At 48.9% G+C, this 14,497-nt stretch overlaps 1 long non-coding RNA gene across 1 annotated transcript; it reads right to left on the bottom strand.

Annotated features, from left to right (window-relative positions):
- Nucleotides 1–1,544: 1,544 nt before the first annotated feature.
- LOC114678728 (uncharacterized) lies at nt 1,545–14,117 on the bottom strand. Its single transcript, XR_003730200.2, has 2 exons — nt 13,564–14,117; nt 1,545–4,097 (listed from the first exon to the last, which is right to left on the bottom strand). It is a non-coding gene; the product is annotated as an uncharacterized LOC114678728 (long non-coding RNA).
- Between the last annotated feature and the right edge of the window lie 380 nt (nt 14,118–14,497).

Below are 14,497 nucleotides of genomic sequence, written 5' to 3'. Positions count from 1 at the left end.
TGTGGGAGTCCCACCTTTCTTCTGACATTGGGCTGCCATCTGTCAAGCCCAGCCTTTCCTCCTCCTTCCCACGCCTGGGCCGCTCCCTCTGGCAGGACCACACAAGGCAGGACCCTCATCCAATCCCAGCCCTGAGCCGTGGGAACCCAGGCCCGCCTCCCCGCCCCACTCTCTCAATCCATCTTCAGGGCAGCTCGGAGCCACCTGCTCTCCCCAGAAGCATCGCAGTGTGAGGAATGAAGCTTTTCACATCCTCCTGGTGTGTGTGTGTGTGTGTGTGTGTGTGTGTGGGCGCGCGGGGGGTGGCGGCGGGGGGAATTGCCACAGGTCTTGTTGTCTGAATCAGATTCCAGGGAGGGATCTGTGTGGTTTCTGCAGAGGTGACGACAGGGAAGCGGTTAGCAGCAGTGCCCATCACAGTCCCTAGAGACTCAGGCGCTGCAGACATGTTCTGCCACCCACACCCATGTCTGGAAACTGGTCCAGGTTTTGAGGACCAGATATTACATCTGAAACATTCTCCTATCCACTCCCCGGCTGTGTGACCCCAGAAAAAGTCACTCAACCTCTCTGGACCTCCGCTGACACCAGAAAAATACAGTCTTTGAACTAAATCAGCCTGCAGTCCCTGCCCGCCCCAGTATCCCATGGTTCCTCTTGAGTTCTGATCGGACCCCAGCCCTGCCCATGGTGCTAACTCACTCCTGTGGGGAAGAGAGCTTGGACTGTGGTGGATTTGGGGGTGTAACCTGCAGGGCTGGAAGGGACCTGAGACAGCAGGGCAGAGACTCCACAGTCCCGGATCTCAGAGAGCCTGGGGAGCCCAAGGCTCCTGTCCTGGCTGTGTGACCACAGGAAGCCATGTCTGTCTCCAGGCCCCACACCCACACCTGGAGGGTCAGTGTGTGTCCAGTGCTGTGCGCACTGTGTGCCAGGAGTCAACAGAAAGCTCAGAGCAGGCTCTGGGGCCCAGCAGAACCACACAGACTTCCACCTGTGAGTTCCAGCTGGATTTTAGAAAGAGGCCGCGAGGGCACAGGGGAGTCACACAAGGTGCCAGAGCCCACAGAGCCAGCAGGCATCGAGGCTGAAGGTCAGCCCAGCCCGATTCCGGCCCTGAGCTGGATCCTTCACTACCGCCTGCCTCACTTCTGAGACATCAGAACAGGGACTCGGCTGGGGCCAGGAGCACAGAGCTGGAGCTTTCTCCATCATCCCTCCTGGCCTCGCTGGCTTGACCAAGGTCACACTGAGGAGCATGAATCCACATGCAATCCTAACAGCACGGGCGATGCCGCCTGCCCTCAGGAGACCCAAACGCACAGGCTGAGCACAGGCAGTTTCTGCAGCAGCTGCAAACCCGGCCCCAGAGAAACACAGCCTCAGATGCCCAGCTCCTGGTGGACCAAGGGGACCCCAGAGCCACTCCCAGCATGGTGCTGTAAAGACCCCTAGAGCTGGAAGGAGAAGCTGAGCCCCGTGAGGGCTGAGGGCGGTTCCCTTTGAATGGCCCTCATTTGGAGAAAGAGGCTTTAAAAACCATATAATTGGATGCAGAAGTCTATTTTTGTTAAAGCAGTTTCCATGATGTAGCAAAGAAGCACTACAGCTCTCCAGTTACAAAAGCAGCCTGGGAACAATGGGGTCACCTTAAAAAGTCGCCAAGGTACATTTCAGCGCCTGCAGCAGGCTGTGGACGACAGCGCTCAGAACACATGCTCCCAATCTGCTTTGTGTTTACCCAGGTTTACCCTCCTCCAAAACGGTGCAGAACAACGCCTGGCTCTACTGAGGCGAGGCTGCATCGCCAGCTCTTGTTATTTCCTGCTCCAAAGCAGCCTGCGGTGGAGGAACCAGGGAAACCAGGCTGTCCCGTGCGTCTCTCCCCAGGAGAGCAGCCCTTTGCTGAGCACTACAGGGCACATCCATGAGACCACACTTTTATTGAAAGCTCTGCATCTGGCTGCTGTGTTCTGCACTGAGATTGATTACAGAGCCGGACAGCTCCAGGGTGGCGGCTGTGTTCCTGGCACAGACGTGAGCTTGGGGCCACGAAGTTTAATGAACACTTTGCACCCCGTTGGCGCCTTGAAGGTTGATGCTTTCACAGGCGTCCAGGACATCTGCTGGCAGGTTTTCCAGTTCAGCATTTTTCATTTTGCAGTCCAGGCAGGAGACGGGGAGAGGTGATAAAGTGGGACCTGGGGCATCCGCCAGAGCTATGCTGATGCTCCTCTCTGCGCTCCTGGCAGAAGCCGCGGCCAAGGGGGACACTGGTCAGCCAGCCGCCACCCTGCACCCTGACAAACGGAGCTGAAGCCACAGAACACGTGGGCTGCTGTGTGGAGCTGGCACTCCTGCCGGGCTCCAGAGCTGAACGGGCAGCCCCGCCAGGCCTCTCCAACCCAGTAGCTCCGGCTCCCCAGGAGAGTTCCAGCAGCAGCGGCCAGTCAGCCTAACTCCGTCCTGGAGCACACCTGGTCTCAGATCTCTGCAGACTCACTCTCCAAGAGGAGTGCCTTGGTGGTGGGTTGAATTGATGGCATCGGGACATCACCAACAGCAACACATAGTACATCAAGTTGTGGGGAGGGCTGGTGCCTCCAACAGACTGCCCTTGTGGTCAGCACCCTGCGGTCTCTGTGGGTTCTGTCTCTCTCAGGGTCAGCGTGGCCAGGAATCATCTGCCAAGCCCTGCGCAGCACCAGCCAGATCCCCAATCTGAGTCTCAGACAGCAATGTGGAGTCCACATTTTCCTAATAACCTTAGTTCACATTGACGGCAATTGACCCTTTGGAACCTGCTTTTTATGGGGCAATGCACTTATGCAAAACCACAAAGACCAGAGGCTGCACATGTACACGTCCTGGGAGGGACCTTAGCAAAGTGTTCCCACAGTTACATCCCAGTGATGAGCAAAAAAGAGAAATTTTAACCAGAGTCGGACAAGACCGCACTCTCCTTCCACTCCAATTCCTCCCTGGCCCACATCCCCCGTGGCAGGAGGAGTCAGAGTCAGAGGAGGCAGGAGGAGCATGGAGAGTGATCATGGGCACACAAGGAGCACGGAGAGCATGGGGAGCATGAGGAGTATGTGGAGCACACGGAGCACGGAGAATATAAGGAGCACTGGAAGCACAGGGCGCACAAGGAGTATGGGGAGCATGGGAAGCATGGGGAGCATGAAGATATAAGGAGCACTGGAAGCACAGGGCACACGAGGAGTATAGGGAACATGAGGAGTACGGGGAGCACCAGGAGCACGAGGAGCAGGGGAGTACAGAGAACATGTGGAGCAGGGAGAGCATGGAGAATGCAAGGAGTCCTGGAAGCACACGGCACACAAGGAGCATGGGGAGCACAGAGCAGGGAGCACAGAGAGCAGGGGAGTGCAGGGCACTTGAGGAGCACAAGGAGCCCTGGGGTTGCCCAGGTGGGGAACATGAAGAGCACTGGAAGTTACAGCCCTGGGCACGTGTGTGGCCTCCACCACCCGGAGGGCACAACAGCTGTGGCCTTGGGGACCCTCCCCACTGGCACCAGGCAGTTCCCTATAGCCCTTGGCCCTCCTGATCCCCAGATTGTGAGGGCTGCTCATCCGCCTGGGTGACACCTTCCCAGGGCCCCACTGAACTCTGCTTCTACCTTGAGCCTCTGTGATTTGAGGTTGTGCTTTTCTCTCAAGAAGCCAGATCCTTAAAAATGAGAGGGGTTTCTTCTGAATGAGCACAAAGTTCCCTGCATTTTCCTGCCATCCTCCCTCCCTCTCTCTCTGTCTGCTTCCTGCTTCTCCGGAGCCACCTCCACCCCTTGTCACTAATGAGAACCTCCAGATGCCTGCTTCGGGCCAGGTCAGCCTCTTCAGCCCCACTTCTTAAACTCTCCGCTTTGATTCTGTGAGTTCTGAATTATTTTTGTGCTTCTTTTCTTGGTTTGCTATAACCTCTTTATGCGGACATTTTCAGTAGAGTTTCTTCTTCTCAGAAGCATTTACTCTTGTAAGACAGTTGTTTCTTCCTGTGCTGCTTGTTTCTTGAACTTAGGAAGGAATGTCTGGTCAGGATGGCTTTGATGGTCTCTGCTTTCAGGATGCCATCTGTTTCACAAAAAATGCCAACACCAGATCGAATTTCAAAACATTAAGCCATGAGAGACTTTCATTCATGCACTATTACAGATTAGATATCTAGAAAAACACCCCTGGTACAAAACACGTAAAATACTGAATAAAGTTATTTTTTTCCTGTTTTAATGCATGGCTGAGCGGGCAAGAGTGAGCAGAAGTTCAAAGAGGGAAGTGGGGTCAAGGCGAGAGGAGCCACAGCAGTCCCCTATGGCCAGGCGCATTGGATGCAGAACGGCATCAAAATCTGAGACCACGCAGGATGGAAACTGAGGCCTGAGAGTGCCACAGGGAGCCGGCACCTCCACAAGGTGAAACCCTCGATGAACAACTTAATAAAAAATGCTTATCAAGGGAGACAATAAGGAAACTTGCCTGCCTTAGCCCTGGCTCTGGGAAGGGGCAGGGAAGGACTTTTCTAATAATTCCTAACTATAAGCCCATATTCATGCAGCCTCCACATCAGAATTTATGTTTCCTGTGTGTCCTAAACTCAAGCTGAGAATGAGGCTAATAGAGGCTCCAGTTTGTCGTATTCCAAGGCATCTGGCAGCCTATGTGAGTTGTTTCTGGAAAAACCCACCCCAAGCCAGACTCATAGACTCTCCCAGATAGAACTCTATTCAACAAGAATTCCTCTTCAAAAAAATCACAGAATATACTGATAAACTACCCAACATGAGTGAGATTCACCAGAAGGCGCAAACAGCAGAATAAGACCTATGTACATTGGATACAAATTACTTTTTAAAAAATAAGTATGCTTTATATATTTACATATGGGAGGGGATATAAAAAATATGACTAAGGAACAAAAGATTACCCAAAATAATCAATCAGATTTGAAAGAGAGATAAACAGAACTTATAACGCCGTGTGTGTGTGTGTGTGTGTGTGTATAAAGAAATTATAGCTGAAATTAGAAGTGCAATGGTGTGTTTAACAGAGGATATGACACTGTTTCAGGGAGAACTAGTGAACTGGAAGACAAATCTGCAGGACAAAGAGATTTCTAAACAGGTTCAAGATAAGCGACATGAAGAACAGAGCAAAGAAGAAGAACGTTCATTTAATCTGACTTCTAGAAAAAGAAAATAGAGAAAGGCCATGTTGAAGAGATAATGGCTGAGAATTTTGAAGGGTTGATAAACCCCAAACAGGGTAAATAAAAGAAAGTCAAACTTAGACACATTTTAGTGAAATTATAGAATACAGACAAAGAGAACATCTTTAAAGTAACCATAGAGAAAAGACACAGACCTCCTGGAAAGAATGCCAGTTAGACTGACAGCAGACTTTTCAACAGAAACAACAGAGGTCAGAATAATACCTTCAAGGACTGAAAGGAAATGCTTTGACCTTGACCTCTATATCCTGCAAAGCCATTTTTCAAGAATGAGGGCTGAAGATAATTTTGTTTTTCAAAAAAGAAAAAAAAAAAGCAAGTTTACTATCAATAGATGTTTCATAAAGGAGTTTCCAAGGGCAAACTTCAGGAAGGAGAGAAAGATCCCTAAATGATAATTGAGATATCAGAAGGGACGGCAAAGAATAAAATTTGAAATTGGGAGAACTTGGCCGGGCGCGGTGGCTCAAGCCTGTAATCCCAGCACTTTGGGAGGCTGAGACGGGTGGATCACAAGGTCAGGAGATCGAGACCATCCTGGCTAACCCGGTGAAACCCCGTCTCTACTAAAAAAATATAAAAAAACTAGCCGGGCGCGGTGGTGGGCACCTGTAGTCCCAGCTACTCGGGAGGCTGAGGCAGGAGAATGGTGTGAACCCGGGAGGCGGAGCTTGCAGTGAGCGGAGATCGCGCCACTGCATTCCAGCTTGGGGGACAGAACCAGACTCAGTCTCAAAAAAAAAAAAAAAAAAAAGAAATTGGGAGAACTGGCTAGTCATATGCAGAAAATTGAAACTGGATCCTTTCCTTACACCTTATACAAAAATTAACTCAAGATAGATTAAAGACTTAAGTGTAAAACCCAAAATTATAAAAAGCCTATAAGAAAATCTAGGCAATACCATTCAGGACACAGGCATGGACAAAGACTTTATGAGGGAATTGTCAAAAGCAATTGCAACAAAAGCAAAAATTGACAAATGGGATCTAATTAAACTAAAGAGCTCTGCACAGCAAATGAAACTATCATCAGAGCAAACAGACAATCTACAGAATGGGAGAAAATTTTTGTAATCTCTCCATCTGAAAAAGGTCTAATATCCAGAATTTACAAGGAACTTAAGCAAATTTATAAGAAACAAACAACCCCATTAAAAAGTGGGCAAAGGATATGAACAGAAACTTCTCAAAAAGAGACATACATGCGGCCAAGAAACATATGAAAAAAAGGCTCAACATCACTAATCATTAGAAAAATGAAAATCAAAACCACAGTGAGATACCATCTCACACCAGTCAGAGTGGTGATTATTGAAAGGTCAAGAAACAGATGCTGGTGAGGCTGTGGAGAAATAGGAATGCTTTTACACTGTCGGTGGGAATGCAAATTAATTCAACCATTTGGAAGATGATGTGGCTATTCCTCAAAGATTTAGAACTGGAAATACTATTTGACCCAGCAATCTCATTTCTGGGCATATACCCAAAGGAATATAAATTATTCTGTTATAAAGATACATGCACATGTATATTCATTGCAGCACTATTCACAATAGCAAAAACATGGAATCAACCCAAATGCCCATCAGTGATAGACTGGATAAAGAAAATGTGGTACATATACACCATGGAATTCTACACAGCCATAAAAAGGAATGAGATCATGTACTTTGCAGGGACATGGATGAAGCCGGAAGCCATTATCCTCAGCAAATTAACGCAGGAACAGAAATCCAAACACCGCATGTTCTCACTTATAAGTGGGAGCTGAACAATGAGAACACATGGACACAGGGAGGGGAACGACATTTATTGGGGCCTGTCCAGGAAGTGTGGGTGGGGAGAGCATTGGGGAAAAGAGCTAATGCACGCTGGTCTTAATACCTTGGTGATGGGTTGAAAGGTGCAGCAAACCACCATGGCACATGTTTACCTCTGTAACAAACCTGCACATCCTGCACGTGTAGCCCAGAACTTAAAAAAAAAGAGAGAGAGACACATGGTCAATGTCGTTAAACATTAGCTGTACGGCTGGGCACGGTGGCTCATGCCTGTAATCCCAGCACTTTGGAAGGCTGAGGCAGGCCGATCACGAGGTCAGGAGTTCAAGACCAGCCTGGCCAACATGGTGAAACCCCGTCTCTACTAAAAACACAAAAACTAGCTGGGCATGGTGGCAGGCGCCTGTAATCCCAGCTACTTGGGAGGCTGAGGCAGGAGAATTGCTTGAACCAAGGAGGTGGAGGTTGCAGTGAGCTGAGATCACATCACTGCACTCTAGCCTGGGCAACAGAGCACGACTCCGTCTCAAAAACAAACAAACAAACAAACAAAAAACTGTACAAAACAATAGAAATTAAACATTATTGGAAGTTAAAGAAAAGAAAATAGAACTAGAATACTGGACATTAACAGCATATAACTCAAGATGAGTTGATTGGAAATAAGGGAGGGAATTAAAATATACTTCTTTAAACCTCAGAATGCTCAAGTTATATTTATATTATAGTGAATGTTAGGCTAGGATTTTAGAAGCAGCTCGGTAGCATGTTCTCATATTAAATATATGCATATTCTATGACTCAGCAACTCCGTTCTTTAGGTATACCCGGTAAAAAACCTTTATTCACCAAAAAACTGTGTAAGAACTTTCATAGGACGACTCCTAATCGCCCCATACTTAAATAGTGCAAATGTCCATCCACGGCAGAATGGATGAATAGCCACGTATTCACCCCACGGCACCTTTGAGAATGAACGGAACCTCCTTACATGCAAAACCACGGCTGGATCTCACAAAGGAGCAAAGGAAGAAGCTTTTTGCACGACCCTGTTTACAGACAGCCCCAGGCAGGTCACACCCATGGAGAGTGTCAGAATTCAGAGGGGTGCTGCCCTCACTGTGGGATGGAGCAGGACCATGGAGTGGGCTGGGCCCTCCACACTCTGTGTGCTGACTCCCTAACCCAAAGTGTGACTGTCTTTAGAGACAGGGCTTTTGGGAGGTAACTGTCAAATGAGGTCATGGAGTGGCCTTAACCCTATAAAACTGGTGGCCTTATAAGAAGAGGAAGAGCTCTCTGTCTCTCCCCGCCCTCCGCATGCCAGTGAGGACAGGACTGTGAGGCAGGAGGAGGTTCCTCGCCAGAACCCAACCCTAGCAGACCTAGACCTGGGACTTCCAGCCTCCAGAAACAGAAGAAAATAAATTTCTGCTGTCTAGAAGTCCCCCAGGTGTATTTTGTTATGGCAGCCCAAGCTGACTGAGATAGATGGTGACAGGTAGGAAGACTGGGGCAGGGGCTTGTAGGTGCCAGTCATGTTCTATTTTGGGTTTGGTTACAAGCGTGGTTAACTTTGTGAAATTAAACAAGCTATAAACTTGGGATATGTATACTTTTTTTGCTATGTATGTTATACTTCAAAAAGTTTACTTTTTATTTTAGAAAAACATAAACGATCCCTGAAATATGATAAAGAGACAAATTTCCTATCTCTACATTGCTCCCATGGACCAAATTCAGAACAATTTGGGCAACAGAAAAAAAATGAAGACAATGGATTATAAAACACTGAATTTCTAAAAATCTATGCATTCCTAGAGATCCAAGAGGGGAGAGGTAGAGGAGAGAGAGGAAAAGTGAGAAAATGAATTGCAAAAATAACTATTTGAAATGCTTTCTGAAATCGTAAAACACATTCAAAATAACTCCTGGATCAAAGCGACCATAGTGGCCTGGATGTGGGACAGAGTCTAAGGAGATCACTTTGGAGCTTTATGGTTTAATGCCTGCCCTGCTTAGAGTTTTGGATTTGCATGGGGCCTGTAGCCCCTTTCTTTTGCCCAATTTCTTCCATTTGGAATGGGAGCATTTACTCAATGCCTATACCCCCATTATATCTTGGAAGTAACTAACTCTTTTTTATTTTACAGGCTCATAGCTGGAAGGGGCTTATCTTGTCTCAGATAAGACTTTGGACTGTGGACAATTCAGTTAATGCTGAAATGAGTTAAGACTCAGGGACTGTTGAGAAGGGATAATTGCATTTTGCAATGTGAGAAGGACATAAGATTTGGGAAGGGCCAGGGGTCAAATTTTGTGGTTTAGATTTGTGTACCCACCCAAATCTCATGCTGAATTGGTGAGAGGCCTGGTGGGAGGTGACTGAATCCAGGGGGCCAACTTCCTCCTTGCTGTTCTCATGACAGTGAGTGAGTTTTCATGAGATCTGAAAGTTTTAAAGTGTGTTTTACTTCCCCCTTCACTCTTTCCTGCTCCACCATGGGAAAATGTGCCTTGCTTCCCTTTCACCTTCCACCATAAGTTTCCTGAGGCCTCCCAGTAATGCTTCCTGTTAAGCCTGCAGAACTGAGTCAATTAAATCTTTTTTCTTCATAAATTACCCAGTCTCAGGTAGTTCTTTATAGCAGTGTGAAGACAGACTAATATAATTGGAAAGTACACAGAGACCTAACTTTAGGTTCATTTCCAGAAGAGGGCCTGACCTGCTGCTCAGGGGTTAGTATTTCTTTCTTAGTCTTGTCTTTCTCATGAAGACACAGGTATACACAGTTTCTCCATCTTCACATCCAACTTCACTAATGGGTCATACTTTCCTTCTATTCCAAAATTTAAGCCAAATAAAAACTAGCCAGAACATTGGGCAATTGTTCTCCAAAAGGGAAATACGTCATTTATCTCAGCAGAAAGTATAACAACTCTGTTATGAGTTTATGGGTGAATCCAGGAATTGGCTTCCCTTTGGATCACCCCTCATGGCTCTAACTCTGCCCAGAAACAGAAGGTTCAAGCCCTGGCCAACCAAAGCCAAGAGCTGCCCTCAGTCCTCATTCCTTGCTGGAAAACGGACAGCCATATCCTTTTTCACGGAGGTGCAGAGGTCAAGTTAGTCACGGCTCAGCTCAGGATGTGGTCCTGAGGACGTGACTGACAGGTGGCAATTGTTACTGATGCCTTGTTGCTGTTCTTCTCCAATGACCATTGTCAGCCTCTGATTTATTCCCAGGCACCAGCAGCCAGGCTTCAGCCATCAGCCTCACCCAGCTGAACGCAGCTCCTGCTCTTGGACAGAGGAAGGTGGGTCTCAGGAGGGCAGCCACTCAGTCCCGCAACTCGGGCCCAGGCCACTGTGCTTCCTCTGGGCAGACCACTCTGTCCCTCGGTGAGCAGAGAGCTGGCATGTTAATGTCCCACTTGGATTTACTGAATTGACTCCCATCACCCTCCTATTCCTCTCTCTGTTCTTTCCCAGGACATAGTGATGCCTGAAGGGAGAAGCCTGTTCATGCCATCTGCTCCCCAGACACCAGCTCCAGTGGCATGGATGCTGCTGCCTTCCAGGTGGCTGGGAGCCCACTCTCACGTTTGGGGGCTAATGTCTGTGGAAAGGGAGGGTGCTCAGTCCACATGGGATTTTGCTCCCCTGACACAGAGCACAAGGATGCTGTAAGCTGAGAGTGAAGTCACTGTCCACCTCCCAGAGGCCACATTGCAGGTCCAAATACAGAAAAGAGAGTGTCTTAAAGGAAGCCTTTGACTCTCTTTGGCTGAGTTTATGGAAAGGAAAACGGTGCAAGCTGTCGATGGATCTACTATTCTGGGATCTGCAAGACAGTGGCCCTCCTCTCACTGCTCCACTAGGCAGTGCTGCAGTGAGGACTCTGTGTGGGGGCTCCAACCCCACATTTCTCCTCTGCACTGCCCTAGTAGAGGTTCTCCATGAGGGCTCTGCCCCTGCAGCAGACTTCTGCCTGGACATCCAGGCATTTCCATACCTCTTCTGAAATCTAGGCAGAAGTTCCCAGACCTCAACTCTTGACTTCTGTGCACCTGCAGGCCCCACACCATGTGGAAGTCACCAAGGCTTGGGCCTTGCACCCTCTGAAGCCATGGCCCAAGCTGTACCTTGACCTCTTTTAGCCACAGCTGGAGTTGGAGCAGCTGGGACACAGGGAAACTTGTCCTGAGACTGTACAGAGCTAGCTGGGCTGTGGGCCTGGGCCATGAAACCATTTTTCCCTCCTAGGTCTCTGAGCCTGTGATGGGTGGGGCTACTGTGAAGATCTCTGACATGCCCTGGAGATATTTTCCCATTGTCTTGATTATTAACATTTGGTTCCTCTTATGCTATGCAAATTTCCACAGCAGGCTTTAATTTCTCCCCAGAAAATGGGTTTTTCTTTTCTACCACATGGCTGGGCTGCAAATTTCCCAAACTTTTATGCTCTGCTTCCCTTTTAAATACAAGTTCCAGTTTCAGATAATCTCTTTCTTTACACATATGAGTGTACACTTTTAGAAACAGCCAGATCACCTCTTGAAAGCTTTATTGCTTAGAAATTTCTTCTGCCAAATACCCTAAATCATCTCTCTCAAGTTCAAAGTTCCACAGATCTCTAGGGCAGGGGCAAAACGTCACCAGGTTCTTTGCTAACGCATAACAGAAGTGACTTTTTCTCTAGTTTCCAATAAGTTCCTCATCTCCATCTGAGATCACCTCAGCCTGGACTTCATTGTCCGTATCATTATCAGCATTTGGGTCACAACAATTTAACAAATCCCTAAGAAGTTCCCTCATCTTTGTCTTCTTCTGAGCCCTCCACACTCTTCCAACCTTTACCTGTTACCCAGTTCCAAAGTCACTTCCATATTTTCAGGTATCACTACAGCAATGCCCACTCCTAGGTACCAATTTTCTGTATTAGCCATTCTCTCATTGCTATAAAGAACTGCCTGAGACTGGTTTGTTTATTTATTTATTTATTTAGAGATGGAGTTTCACTCCTTTTGCCCAGGCTGGAGTAGAGTAGCATGATCTTGGCTCACTGCAACCTCCACCTCCTGGGTTCAAGTGATTCTCCTGCCTCAGCTTCCTGAGTAGCTGGGATTACAGGTGTCCACCACCAGGCCCGGCTAATTTTTTGTGTTTTTAGTAGAGACAGGGTTTCATCATGTTGACCAGGCTAGTCTCAAACTCCTGACCTCAGGTGATCCACCCGCCTTGGCCTCCCAAAGTGCTGGGATTACGGGCTATAGCCACCATGCCCGGCCAAGACTGGATAATTTATAAAGAAATGATGAGCTTAATTGGCTCATGTTTCCACAGGTTGTAGAGAATGTATGGCTGGTGAGGCCTCAGGAAACTTACAATCATGGTGGAAGGTGAAGGGGAAGCAGGCATGTCTTCACATGGCCACAGCAGGAGAAAGATGCAGGGAGAGGCATGTATTTTAAACCAGGAGATCTCAGGAGAACTCTATCAGAATAGCACCAAAGGAGGAAATCAGCCTCCATGATCCAATCACCTCCCACCAACCCCCACCTCCAACACTGGGGATTACAATTTGACATTAGATTTGGGTAGGGACACAAATCCAAAGCATATCAGCCTGTTTGTAGTATTCCGCTCCCTGGACATCATGAAGGCAGGTGTGAAATTCTAACACTAAATGTTGGCGATGGTCTTAAAGTACCTACCTGTTGGTTGACAAGAGCAACTTTTAAGCATTGTAAATAGAGATCTGTTGAGGATGTCACTGATGTTGTTACCCAGCACTCTCTCTAGCCCCAAACACAACTGGATATCAAGATTTATAAGTTCTTAGATGGCTGTTGAGCAGCAGAAGTTAAGATATCCCAAAAAGGCTCCTGGCTTAAGCACATTTAAAAAAAACTAACAAATCAGTGTAAAATAATATTTTGTTAGAAGGACTCATCAATAGCTAAATCAGCTGTGAGCAGATTCTCCCAGTGAAGGCATCCCTGCTCTGGCTCCAGAGGACATGAAGGCTGCGTGGGCAAAGGCCAGAAGGAGAGACTGCCAGAAAAGGCCAGGGGAGGGGCCCCCAGAGAGGAGAGGGGAGAGGTGAGGGGAGAGGTGGGGGGAGAGGTGGGGCGAGAGGTGGGGGGAGTGGTGGGGGGAGAGGTGGGGGGAGAGGTGGGGGGAGGGGGAGAGGCGTGGGGGGAGAGGGAGAGGCGTGGGGGGAGAGGCAGGCCAGAAGGGTCTGGAACAGCACTGCCAGTGCAGAGTCAGTCACTGGCCCAAGGGAAGCCCCAGGTCGCTGGGCTAGGATTGTTTCTTGGATTTGGGGTCCTGGCCTGGATTTGAGGTCCTGGGCTGGATGTGAAGTCCTGGCCTGGATTTGGGGTTGTGGCCTGGATTTGGGGTCGCCCCAGCGCCACCCATGCCCACCCAGAGCCGTGGACAACAGGACCTCAGGACAGGTCTGGACGCCGGCGAGGCTGGGGGCGCGGGCTTCGTGGACTTGGTGCGTGGGGTGGGGCCAGTTACCTGGCATCCAGGGTCCTCGGCGCGGGTGTAGACGCAGCCTCCCGCACTTGGGGCGGTCACACCCTGCCCGGCCTGGGGCAGGGCCCGAGTCCCCACGAAGCCGCCCTGAGAGCGGCCCTGACACAGCCCACAGGCTGGGGCGGGTCCCTCCGGCCTCGGGCACGCAGGGTCGCCAGGCGCAGGCGCCATCCAGCCGTTCCTCCCTTTCCGCCCGTTCCCGTCTGGTGCCTCGCGCGGCCTTCAAGTCCGTCCTCCCTGGAAAATATTCAGAGAGCGTTTCTCCAGCTGACGGCAAAAAAAAACACAAAGTGAGGAAAAAATAAATCTGTACAACAGGGAAGTCGAGGACGCGGGAACACAGCGCCACGTTCCTCTGGAACCTCTCGGTGCCTGCTTTCCCCAGGAAAACGCTGTCGAGGTAGGAAAAAAAAAAAAAAACACTAAATAAAAAACCATGTGTGGAGTGTGAAGAGCTCTGGGAAGGTTTTCGTAGAGGACACCAAGATGACAGACGCAGCAAAGCTTCAGTCATAAAGCTCGGCTGACAGGGAACGGGGAGGCCAGGGGGCCAGGAAGGGCGGGCGGGGAGCGGGCATGGCGGCCCCTGCAGGGCGGGAGGAGGAGGCTGCGGCCACGAGAACAGCTCGGACGGGGCAGAGAAAGGAGGTTTCCAGTAAAAATAATAACGCCAGAGGAAAACCATAACTCAGGTGACACAGACAGAAATTTCCAGTAATAATAATCAGGTGATAGAGAAAGGAGGCTTCCAAAACGAGAACAAGTGCAATAGATGAGTGGTGATTTCTCATCATAAATGGCAACTCAGGAGACAGAGAAAGGTGTCCAACCCTAAACTACAACACGATTTGGAGAAAGACAGGTGCTGTCATAAAGCAGAACTCAGGGGATGGGGAAGACGGCCCCAGTCCCAAAT

This window comes from Macaca mulatta, chromosome 6 (assembly GCF_049350105.2).
Source record: "Macaca mulatta isolate MMU2019108-1 chromosome 6, T2T-MMU8v2.0, whole genome shotgun sequence".
Lineage (NCBI taxonomy): Eukaryota > Metazoa > Chordata > Mammalia > Primates > Cercopithecidae > Macaca > Macaca mulatta.
This window is presented reverse-complemented; position numbering and strand designations above follow the sequence as displayed.